The 12730-nt window shown below is 44.8% G+C and overlaps 1 protein-coding gene across 2 annotated transcripts in view; it reads left to right on the top strand.

Annotated features, from left to right (window-relative positions):
- Positions 1-8738: 8738 nt before the first annotated feature.
- The window catches only part of PLEKHM1 (pleckstrin homology and RUN domain containing M1), a 41301-nt gene continuing 37309 nt past the window's right edge, over positions 8739-12730 (top strand). The window contains exons 1-2 of one of the 2 annotated variants that reach the window (XM_006910153.3): positions 8758-8866; positions 11250-11462. The gene's annotated coding sequence lies outside the window, so the exon portion shown is untranslated. Of the gene's footprint in view, positions 8867-11249; positions 11463-12730 lie in introns of both variants that reach the window. The other variant, XM_025045599.1, reaches the window with a different exon arrangement.

Genomic DNA, 12730 nt, shown 5'->3' with positions numbered 1-12730 from the left:
AAGACTGCCCCTCTCAGGCTTTTATTTCAGAAAACGTATTGGCGGGGCCACTTCTCCATTCACATGGACCGTCCTAGCCTCTCTGGACCCCACTGAGGGTCAGGTGTGTGCTGCTCAGCTCTCTCCAGCCCAGCCCAGCCCAGCATTACACCTACCCACTTCCTTCCTCGCCCAGCACAGATCCACGATTCCATGATTTCAAGTGATAATGCAAGTGCAGTCTGCAGAAAATGCAAAGGTTCCTCCACTAATGCACAGAAAGTCATTAATAAATCACATTTAGTAAGTCAGTGAGAGTTAAATACCTGAGTAGTTAAAGAAATTCTGAACAAACAAGATTTGATGATCTACCTAAATGACCACAAATAAATGCTGATGGTTTAGTAATATGAGATGAAGATTGGTGCCAGCCATGTGCAGGACAGTAACACAGAGTCCCCCAGAGGAGCAGTGTGACTGGGAAATGGCTCAGCATGTTTTGCTGGTTAGGTAGGGTTCCAGGCAACGTTAAGGGGCTGCTGGTTCCTCCTCTGGTTTATCAGTATGTCGATGCTGTTCTCCTGTGGTGCCTGCCCAAGTTACCTCCCCACATTTCTTATGAAAATAAAAACAGGTGTTTTTCTCTGCGGTGACTTAAGTGAGCCCACAAATATTTACTGTGTTTAAAGCATAACCTGGGAATGGGGATCAGTGGAGTGTTGGGAATCCAGAAGGTGAGGAGAAACAAATGAGATCGTCTTGGAGACTCATTTCCTTTCTCCTTTCCATAGCCCAGCAGAGAGCTAGCTCAGCAGGTACTAGCGAGCAATGGAAGAAATAGACTCCCCTTTTCCAATAAGACCATTTCTTTGACCAAGCAGTTTCCTTGTTAGTGATATGATGCTCCCTGCCCACCTGCTTCTATAAATGCAGTGTATTCCAGGCAGGCTCCCTCTCCACAGGAGCTCTAGCCATGGGACATGTGGTCCAGCTAAGTCTGGCCTGACCCCCTTCTCTGAAAGCTTGGGGACTGAGTAAACTGTTATTGTTCTGCTTGTCAGTTTCTCCAAAACAACAAAACACCTTACTGTATATCTGCACATTTGATTCTACTGTCCTTTTTACATGACAGGGGGTCAAGGTATTTTTTTTTGCCCAGGAAAATCTATGGGTTGTTGGCATGGCAAATATTATGGTAGAAGGGAAGACTTGGAGCCCAGGGCCAAAGTCCCCAGCCATTACAAGGGTACCATTCAATAATATACCAGCTCAGAGGGTCTCAAGTCTGGCTCAACCCCTGTACCAGGCAGTGTATTGATTATCCAGTGCTATGTAACATTACATAAAAATAGTGGCTTAAAACAACAATAAACATTTATTCCTCACAATTTTTGTGACTCAAGAATTCAGGAGTGGCTTAGGCAGTCCTGGCTCTGGGTCTCCACTGAGGTTCTCCAGACACTGGCCCAGGCCGCAGTCATCTGAAGGCTTGACTGAAGCTGGAGAGGCCACTTCCAAGGGAGCTCACTCATGTAGCTGTCGAGGTGGTGCCGGTTGTTAGAGAAGGCCTCGGTTCTGCCCTATGTGGGCCTGCCCACGTGCTACTTGGTTGAATGTCTTCACAACATGGTGGCTGACTTCCTCCAGACTGAGCAATCTGAGAGAGATGGAGACAGAGACAGAGACAGAGAGACAGAGACAGAAGTTATTCTTTTTGTTCCCTAGCCTCAGATGATACATAGCATCATTTCTACTATGTAACATGAATAGTTAGAAGTCAGTCACTAAATCCAGCTTGCATTCAAGGGGAGAGGCCTTAGACTCCACTTTTTGAATCAAAAATTGTCAAAGAATTTGTGGACATATTTTAAAACCACCACAGACAACATGCAACCTGCTACAGAGGAGAAAAGATTGACGCCCACCTCCTTTTCACCTTCCAGATTTCACACAAGTACCTTTTATTGGCAAAACTCTGTTTTCAAGGGAACCTGTGAAATGTGGGTTCAGGCTTCCAGAACCTGCAGAGAAGCGGGTAGAAACAGGTGTCAAGAGCCAACCAACACTATCCAGCACACTTCCACACAGAAGTATGGTCAGGAGGCTCCGCCTGTACTTGAAGGTGTCCTGGTGTCCTATTCCTTTTTTTTTTTTTTTTTTTGTGGGCTTACAGGTGTCTGAGGGAGGGGTGTCTACATGAGTAACATGGCGGAGTGCTAGCTAAGTCAGAGACCTGGAACAGTGTCCTTCTAGCTGGGCAGCAAATGAGGTACTAGATGCTAATGACACGCAGCCATTCCCAGAGGTGACTGGAGAAATACCTGGAATTGATCCTTAGTTTGGTTTCTGGAATGTTCTCACTGAAATGAAAACTGGGTGGACTACAGGCAGTGCAGTATGGGAGAAAACATGGCCCCCATTCAAAAGGGCTGTCATAGGGAAATGTAATTTATGAAAATATGGCTTATGAACCTCTATACTCAAACCTCCCTGGGATGCTTATTGAAAAGGCTGATCCTGAAAAGAGAGAGAAAGAGGAGAAAAGGAAGGAAGGAAAGGAAGAAAAGAAGGACAGATAGACGGAAGGAAAGAAAAATAAAAGAGAAAGGAAAGAAGAAAAAAAGAAAAAGAAAACAAAAGAAAAGAAAAAAGAATGAAAGGAAGGAAGAAAAATGGAAAGAAAGAAAGCAGAGAAAGGGAGGAAAGAAAGAAGGATGGATGGAAGGAAGGATGGAAGGAAGAAAAGGAAAGAAGGAAGAAAGGAAAAAGAAAGAAAGAAGAAAGAGAGAGAGAAAGAGAGAGAGAAAGAAAGAAAGAAAAAGAAAGAAAGAAAGAAAGAGAGAGGTAAAAGAGATACTCTAAAAACAAAAAAAATAAATTATATGTTTCTCTTTAGGTAAGATTTTATAAATCTATATTTCAATCCTTTGAAAATATCCTTGAACTCAAATGTGAAATTCAAACTTTTTCTGTTTTTCTTATGAATAATAGATTTGAAGGAAGGAAGGAAGGAAGGAAGGAAGGAAGGAAGGAAAGGCTGATCCTGGACACTTCCCCTTGTCAAAAATAAAACCAGATACCACTTAAAGCAGTAAGGACAGACTTCAATTAGTACTATACTACTGCAATAGTATAAGAGAAAGAGTCCATCACGAACTTTGTACTCTAAAGCGGAACCACTTAAAGAAAAGGAAGGAAACCATGATTAACCCTAAAGAATGCCACCATCACCATTGAATTCTAGGCATGGGGCATGTGGGTGGAAAGTGTATTTTATGGCAGTGACACCTGGTAAGGTGTTTCCTCGAATTTCTAAAAGGGACTATTTAATGTCATGCTATCTCAGGCTCAGCCTCAGGCTGATGAAAGTGGAGGGGTGGGGAACCGAGTGTCGTCGTGAGGTGCGTTGGTTATGATAAATGTAGATTTTCGAGCTTGTTATTAAAAGTGATGGCCCATTGCTTTCTGAGCTGAGTAAGAGATTGCCTTAGTGGATTACAAGAGGATGTTATGCAGCAGCTTTTAAAAATAAGGCAGACCGGAACCATCTGTCTTCAAAATATATGTGTTACGTGAACAAAGCAAGATGTGGTGGGTATTTATAGTATGTTGCTATACACTGTGCATCATATGTATATAACTGCATGGTCCAATATAGTAGCACTAGCCACGTGTGGCTGTGTAAATCCAAATTTAAATTAATACAAACTAACTAAATTTTAAAAATTAGCTCCTAAGTTACACGAGCCACATCTCAAGTATTCATAGTCAAGTGTGGCTAATGGCTACCATACTGGACTGCGCAGATGGACTGTTTTCATCATCATAGTTCTGTTGGATGATGTTGGTACTAAATATCTCTGGAAGGGCACACAAGCAACTTGTAACGGTGGTTGCTCTCCCAGAAGGGAACTGGGAGACTGCAGCACTGTATTCTTTTGTATTATGAGTTTGTATTAAGTATTTAAAAGATAAGTTTCATTTTCATTTATTTATTTATTTATCTATTTATCTATCTATCTATTTATTTATTTATTTGGCAAGGTCATTATTTTATTTATCTATCTATCTATTTATTTATTTATTTATTTGGCAAGGCGACCCTTGGCTGACCTCACAGATTGCAAGGACCTTGTCAGTTTACAGTCCCTTACTTTATTATTTTTTATGCCTACAGCTCCTGGTCTTCCTAGATGGACTCCCATCCAAGTACTAACCAGGCCTGACTGTGCTAGCTTCCGAGATCAGCCAGTATCTTTATCTATCTATCTATTTATTTATTTATTTATTTGGCAAGGCGACCCTTGGCTGACCTCACAGATTGCAAGGACCTTGTCAGTTTACAGTCCCTTACTTTATTATTTTTTATGCCTACAGCTCCTGGTCTTCCTAGATGGACTCCCATCCAAGTACTAACCAGGCCTGACTGTGCTAGCTTCCGAGATCAGCCAGTATCTGGCGTGTTCAGGGTAGCATGGCCATAGATTTAAAAGATAAGTTTTAAAAAACAAATTGGGATTTAAGAATCCCCATGTAGAGTCACTGTATCAGGACAGTGATTCCCAGGAGCTTACGTTGCAATTTGCCTAAAACAGTTACTAGGTATTATGATTTCATGTTTAATTTTTTTTTCACAGCTTAAACTTTTAACTCCTTCCACCATCTCTCTGCTCTTGTGAGCTCACAGCCATCAAAGTAAGCTAATCAGTAGCAAGGGGATGTTAAAGGAAAAACTCAACCATCAAGCACAGCTTTTTTTTATTCTGAGATGTGTGAGGATGATCTTGATTTTATTCTGCATGAACAGCAGCCACAGTACCTGTTGGTGAGATTATTCCTAGTTCTGTAACAGAAATAAGTGTTGTGCAGAATGCAAACTTCCAAGTGCCTTGCCTCCCGAGCAGGTTTGAGAATCGGTGTAATAGGGGAAGGTGATCCTGCTTGTAACCTGTATCCAGGCCAGATAAGGTGGGAATGGGGGTAGAAGGAGCTGACCAACACCAAATGATGCTTTGAGAGAAAGAATAAACACAGACTGAAAGGGGACAGGAGAATACGCATTGCTCTGCTCAAAAGGCAACTCCTGGAGCAGTAATTTCCAAGTTGTGGCCACAGGTCCTCAGAAGGCCAGTCACAGCAGGAGACTTGTCAGTGTGTGTGTGTACCAAGCTCTGTGTGCAGAGCTAACAAATCCTGTGTTTCCCACACATATAATTATTACATCACTAATAGCGATCATATATTGAGTGTGTATGCATGTTATCTCATTGAAATCTTACAGCTACCTGTGAGGTAGATCTTATTCTCCCCAGTTAATAGATGAGGAAACTGAGAGGTGGGAGGAGGAGAATAACTTGCCCAAGTTGACAAATTTAATATATTTAGTCACCAATCTTTATGTTCCAAGTGAAATATTTCCAAGTAAAATATGCTTAAACCAAAAATGACATATAACCAGGAAGCCTAAGGGCTTAAAGTTGGCTGCATCCAGGGCTTAAAGTTAAACATCATCCTCTTCCCATCTGTCCCTCCCCCCTGCTTTCCTGTGTGATGGCTTCAGCCTCTGGAGGACTCATGCCCCTTGGCTTCGAAGATGGTCATTAATAATTCCAACTCTACACCACTGTAGAGCAAATATCTCAGAGGAAAGCCCATCTTCCAAAGGCCTCTGATTGGCCTGCTTGTACCATGTGTCAGGGAAAGGAGACTTTGACTAGTCAGCCATGGTCACGTGTACATGCGGGGGGCGGGGGATGGGATGCCTTGAACCAGTATTTCCCTCCTGTTTAATCACAGGTTGTAGAGAAGGCTTGACTAAAAGTCAAGAGGGAGTTTCTGTTACTGGCAGACAGGGATTGAGGTGGCAAATGGAGGAGGTTCAAAGACTGAAGCTAGGTTGAACTAACCCTTAATCCTAAACTCTCATCAAGTTTTCGCATGTTCATATATGCTATCATAAGTAAAATTCATTTCAAAGCATCAGTGCCTTCATGGTAGTTTTTGGTCGTTATATAGTTTTTCCCCAATTAATGGATACGAAAGGTATAACTACTATCGTGAGGAGGTCCAAAGACAGTTCTGTTTTTTGATTAGAAGAAAGGGCTTCTTAACTGAGCCAACAAAGAAATTATAGAAAGGAAGAAGAGAAGAGAACCAGGAAAAGGCCCAACCCAGAAAGCAGTGAGGGGGAAGTTTCTGGATGGCAGCTGAGTGACAGGCTGAGGAAATAACTAGAACACACTGGAAGACAGAACAGGGAGAGAGGGCTCTGAGGGAAATGGGAGGGGAACTGGAGATGTGATCATGGCAGACAGTACAGAAAGAGAAGGCCAGAAAATTAAAAATGAATGTAATCAGAGTACATTATTAAGCTCTATGGTGAGCAATATTTACATAGTCACAATTTTGTAAACCCAAATAAGTGGAAATAGTAATAGTTAACTTCAAGAACAGACTGGGGAGTAAGGATGTAAAAGAACTAGCTCCTTGCCTATGTTACTAGAGATTCAGTAGACAGGCTCTAAAATGCATAAATCAAGAACTAGAAGTGCGAGAGACATGGAAATAAGCACCAGAAGATTCTGCTAAAAAGTCTGCTCCCCAGGAGTAACCAGGCCTAGTGAACTGGCTCAGGAAGATGGGAGATCGTTGGGGCAAGGAACTCCTGTGGATCATTGTTTTACCACCATTTCATTTCATTTAGTACTACTTCAACTGTAAACTATTTGTGCAATAAATTTTTCTTTAATTCATTATTTTGTGATCATTCTTTTTTCCAGCTTTATGGATGTATAATTGAAAAATAAAAACTTTTAAATCCATTTTTTAAAAGTGAGCATGAGAAGAACCAGTTTCCTACAAGAGAATCCGGAAGAGCACTAGCTATTCCAGTATCAACAGATGGTTTACATTAATACTAGTTTGATGATTCCAATCAGATACCAAGTAAGGATATATCTGGGGTTCAAACTAGAAAGGATCTCACTCCCGTGCTCAGAAGAGCAGTTAGAGGCAGAGACCTGACTAGATAGGGAAGGTGGGAATTGCCAGAACTGTAATAATAATCATCTTCCAGTGCTTACTACAGACCAAACACTGCCCTAAAGATGTTATCTTATTTACTCCTCACATCAACTGATATTTTCCCCCCCAATTTTCAGATGAGGAACTAAGGCTCAGAGAGTTTGGAACTTCTCTAAAGTCACACACTTTGACCCCTCTGCCTGAGGCTAAAAAGGGCCGTGGGTGGTGTGACTTGCCTTCTCTTTTCTGAATATAATAAAATTCAATTGTGAAATTTCTATCTTCAGTGCTATCTCAAGGGACCTATAAAAATACTGACACTGGGGCAGTTGTCTTAGCCCCACACTTGTTGGGTTGCCCTGGGCCTCTCAGAAGGCCCAGAAAATAGCATGAGGTAGATAGATAGACCTGGGACCCAAACCTAGGCATTCCTTGCTCCAAATCTCTCCTGCTCTGTCACCTCTCCAACTAGAATCAGAAAGAGCTGGGTGAGAATCCTGTTTCTACCATTTATTAGTTGTGTGGCCTTGGGCCCCCAAGTTATTTCTCTTAGGCTTGTTTTCTTATCTGTACTATGGAAAGAACAATGGAACCTACTTTCCAGGTAGTTGGTAAGGACGAATCACAGTTCCTGCCCCCAAACAGTAGGAGCTTCTGTTTTCCAGGAATGTTAAACTCCTCACCCCTCACCTCCTAGGTTAGGGCAGAGATTCTCACATTTTATTTCTAACCTTCCTGTTCAGCCATTAACCATAGAAGGGCACTCAGCACTCTCATCTATCTTAAAACAGAGCAGGGGCAGTTTATATTCCTGTGCAAGAATTACTGAAGGGGAAGCAGCCCCCACACAGTGTGGGGGCGGGGGGACACCTCAACAGCACTGGGGCCTCGTCGGACTCCGAAAGACCGATGGAGCACACACAAGAACAACAATCCCACCCCGTCCCCACCCCGGATCAGTGGAGCTTGCTACCAAGAACTGGCCTGTTCCCCAGCCAGCCTTGCAGCCACTCCTAAGGTCACCCCTGGACATGCATCTTAGGGATATCTCCGCACCCCTACTCACACTCAGACCCTAGGCTCCCAGCTGAACAAAGCTTCGTCTGCAGTGTCTGAAGCACAGCAGTACACACCCCCTCGCCTTTTGTTGAGTCTATTTGAAAGAGAAATGTCACTTCTACGATAGAAAGCAAACATCTGCAAGGGTAGATGAGTTTTGTGTCGCACCTCCGGGTTACATGAGAATGCCCAAGGGGCAGTCTCCCTTTGGGTGTAAAGGTGTAGTCAAAACATGTTTTTCCTGAGAACCACCAGGCGGGTGGCTACAACTCAGGCCTGGGCTCTGCACTCCAGGCTGCGCTGATGCCCTCGGGAAGGCAAAAATAGAGTAGGCGTTATTTGTCCCTTTTTACAAGTGTACAACCTTCGCTGAAGGAGGCCAAGCGACAGCCCCAATGCTACGCAGATAGCGGTGAAGCCAGGCGAGGTCAGGAACCGAGATGCCAGGGCCTTGTCTGAAGCAGACCCTAAGGGAAGCGGGCAGTGAGGATGCCTTCCGCCGGATCCCGGTGGCCATGCTTCTCAGCACTCCCTCTAAAGTAACGCGGTCCTAAGCCTCCCAAGACCACACGTCTGCTCCGGGATGGAAACCCTTGGGCATCCGGGCGCGCTGGTCTCACCCCGCCTCTCCTCCCGGCTCCGCGATTGGCTCTGCGGGCGGGGGGCGTGGCCGGACACCAAACCTACGTGATGGCGTCAGGCGCCGTCGGCGCGGCTTCCTGTTGTCAGTAGCCGGGAGGCCGAAGTCGGAGGTTTTGGGGTGTCACGGACGGGAGTACCCCCGCCCTGCTCCCCTCTCTCTTTGGTGAGTTAAGGGGGTCGAGGGCGAGGAGGGCAGCGGAAGGGCGGCGAGGCTGAGATGCGAACGGGCGATGGGCCAGCAGCCCTTGCCGTGATCCCAAACCTCGGGTTGCCTTGAGACTCTCCTGCTTCAGAGCCCTTCCCAGCCCAAACCCCGTGCCCTCACTTCGCGCTCCGATCCTAGCCTGAGGGCCCCACTGCCACTGCTGGCCCGTCCCTATATCTTCTCCCACCTGTGACCTGACTCCAGCCCTTTCTCCCACCCCCCTCACCACTGGTCTTGCGTAAATGCAGCCTTAGCCTGGACCCCACTCTAGCCCAGTTCCAACCGCGATCTCGGCCACATCCCTCTGCCTCCCTTTAACCATCTCATCCTCACTCCTCAACTCCTTTGGCAATCCCGATGCTCCACGCAAACCTCCTGGAGACCCATCATTCTGGTTTGCCGTTTTCTGAATCAGCTTTCTTATCCCTGTCTCCCACACCTCCCTATTCGGCTCCCCAAGATCTGCTCCTCCTAAACACCCCATCTCTGTCCCACTCACATTTAAGACCCACCACCAAAGTAGATGCCCTTATGAATTCACCCCTTCGTTGATAATTCTCATCACATCTCTGTCCCAGGTAACTTCCTAGCCCATGATGATACTTCCTTTCCATCTCCAACGCTCCTGAGTCTTTGCTAAACTGCTCTCAACTTTTGCTGCCCCAGTTCCTACCACCCTTACCCAATCTTAATTAAAATGAGGTCTCTGTGTCCTTTCACCTCTGCTGTCCCCACCTCAACCTTCACCCCAACTCCGCACCCATTCTTCCCTTGATGCTGTCCCCATTCAATCTGAGAACAATGCAGAGTCCCATGTCAGCCACACCAGCTGCCTCTCAACCGTCAAATCTAGGTGCTTGCTCAGAGCCTGGCAGTCAGAGATTGAGCAGCTTGACTGGTGTGGGCAGGGCCTCAGATGGTAAATAAATGGGGGGATGGGGATAGAGATTCCCACCTTGGGTCAGGGGCTATTCCTAGGTGTCTGGTCCCCTGTACCTGTCCCGAGGGACTATGATTTTAGCATTTATATTGAGTTGCTTGTGCTGACTGCAGGAATCATAGGTATCTTCCAAAAGCCTGGAAAGTGAGGAATCGCCACTCAGCCTGGAACAACAGAAGCCACCACTTATTCCTGGCTGGTGTTCTGGCCTTGCAGAAACTCAGGGAATAATGCCATGTGAGGTTGGCTGTGGTCACAAAACCATGTCTGTTTGTGTTGTCCTGGTACTTGTAAAGGACCCTCACCCAGTGCTCCTCCCAGCCAGAGCTGATAACAAATTAATTCTAAAACTGAACACAGGGAACACTAGATGCCAGAGATGATGTTACATGTTGTAACAAGTACAGGTGAGTCCTGGGGATGCTGAGACCTAAGTGTATATGGAGGCTGTTGAATCGCTTTCTCCTTTTTGCAGGGGCTGGATCATTGAGTTTTGGCCACCTTGGTTACCTGTGAATACAGGGAGCTGAGTTATCTCAGAGTAGCTGAGGCAGAGAGATACTCCTGAGACAGGCCTTATGCTCAGCATTTATAATCTGGGTTTTTGGATGCACATTCTCTCAAAATTCTGGTGACCTGGTTTCAGCGGGTCAGTCATTTGACAGTAAAGGGTCCCAAACAGGACCATATTCTTTGCTTGCCATTTATAGTCTTGTTCCTTTGAAAATTAAATGCCCTTCCACCTTCAGGATCTCCCCATTATATATATATAAATGAATGGTTTTCAGCCTGTTGGCAGCTTGGTTTAATGGAAGGAGTTCCATAATGTCCCCTCCTCAAAGGAGTTGTATAATTCAGCTTTCCACAGTCTATGAAATGGAGAAAACTGCCCTGAGCCTTATTTTTATTTTATTTTATTCATCAGTTCAATTCAGCAATTATTTTTTGAGCACCATTATGCTCCATGCACTGTTCTAGACAATAGAAATGCAATGGTGAATGAGTCGGGCAAAGTACCTGTTTTTATTTATTCAGAGTGAGTGAGTTTTCATTTATTCCTAAGAGATATAAGACAAGAATATGGGGAAGATGAGTGTTGTTATTCAATGGAAGGAAAGAGGAAGGAAAAAAAGATACCCAGTGTTAACTGACTTCACATTTCCTGCCTCAGCCATTTGCCCTTGGTCTGGGAATCACAAGCTAGATGTTTCTCAACCTCTAGCTGGCATTCAGTTGCTTCAGAGTTCCCCCAGCACACCCCATGACTTCAGTATTCTTCAGGTAGAAGGAGGTGCTGTTTACTCATTTATCACTCACATGGCTGAAAGATCAGCTGACTTTCTGAATCAGAAGATAACTTTGTCATTCTTTTCCAACTGCTAACTTTGTCATTCTTTCCAGCTGAAAACTATGTCTTATCAATTGGTACAGCAGCTGGATGGCTTAGACACCAGGCTGTTGTTCTGAACAGCCAGGTACAGGATTGGATGTAGGCCATAGAGAGGAGCCTGTGGGGAATGGCTGAGAAGTCTCTGAGGAGAAGAGGTTGCTGTTTACTGATGGCTGGAGTGTTTCAAAAGTGTTGAAGCCAGGTCATCCATTTCTTCTTTTAATGTAAGTCTCATATAAGACATTTTTCTTTTTTTTTCTTCCTTGGTCTCTGGAGGAAGTGAAATCGGACATATAGAGGGCTAGGCCGTGTAATGAAGAAAAACAACCAGAACGCTTTGTTCCTGTGTGTTGGAACATTTAGGAGAGGACAGCTCTGAAACTTGGGTACCATGGAAAGGACTTAGCCTCCACCGGTTGGGGCTACAGATCTAACGGGCAAGATTGTTTCTTGTTAATTTTAAACCTTATTCAATAACATGGAGTTTCTGAGTGCCTCTTAAGAATCTATAAGTAATAAGTTTGCCTGAAACTCTCTGAACCAAAAACCTGAGGTAGTTTGGGCTGGCGAAAGGTACAGGAGTTGGAATGAGGAAACCAGAGAATTCTGTCCCTTACCTGGGGCCTGTTTGTACTGAGCCTTGGTCTTCTCTGTATAACAGAGATAATCATCCTTCTCTTCCAGGATTGTTGTAAGAATTAAATGAGATCAGAGACTGAGCTCAGAGAAGCTTGGAGAGGGTATGTCAGTGCTTCTGGGGAAAAGCAGACTTAGCAGGGTTTGGAGTTCCCTAAAGGGCAGACAGAAGCCACTTTTTCTGCTAAACCCCACCTCTGCTCTTTGCAGAGCCCTCTGGTAGGACGGCCCAAGTTCTCTCCTTACTCTCTTCAGCCTCGGTCTCCTTGAAGCCACATCTCTCTTTGGTTTGGTTCTTGGTGTCCATGAAGAGTGTTCTGAGGACAGGAAGTGAAACCAATCCCATGGGATGGTAGATAGGGGGTCTGGGCCACCCAAGAGAATGATGCAGCACTGACTAAGCAGTCAGGAGACCCAAAGTCCCGTTCTGGTTCCACCAGCTTGTTCTCAGTCTAGACTGTCACATTCCTGCCTCTGAGCTGGTTTCCTGCTTCCTTGAGGGTTTATAGAACACACACCATGGGTAGGGTGCTTTGTCTTCCTACGAAGAAAGATGTGCCCTAAATTGTGGCCCAAACCCCAAAGTCTCAGTCCTGTTTTTTGAATCGTCCAGTGGCTCTTCTCCTTCTGAATCCCTCTATGCTGCTGTCATTTTGTGGCTTTTCTGACACTTTATTTTAGGTAACAGTTTCTTGTCTCTTATGTGACCCTACTCTGACCTCTCAGCATCAGTTTACTTTGGTTTTTCAGGAGACCATTACTTGGCTGGAGCACCCACTTACTGCAAAGCTTCCTACTCCAGTGAATATTATTTTCAGTTACTTAGTTAATGAGAGCTTAATGGGCCCAGGATATT

This window comes from Pteropus alecto, unplaced genomic scaffold, assembly GCF_000325575.1.
Source record: "Pteropus alecto unplaced genomic scaffold, ASM32557v1 scaffold313, whole genome shotgun sequence".
NCBI classification, from domain to species: domain Eukaryota; kingdom Metazoa; phylum Chordata; class Mammalia; order Chiroptera; family Pteropodidae; genus Pteropus; species Pteropus alecto.
The sequence above is the reverse complement of the archived record's forward strand: the minus strand, read 5'-3'. Positions and strand labels throughout refer to the sequence as shown.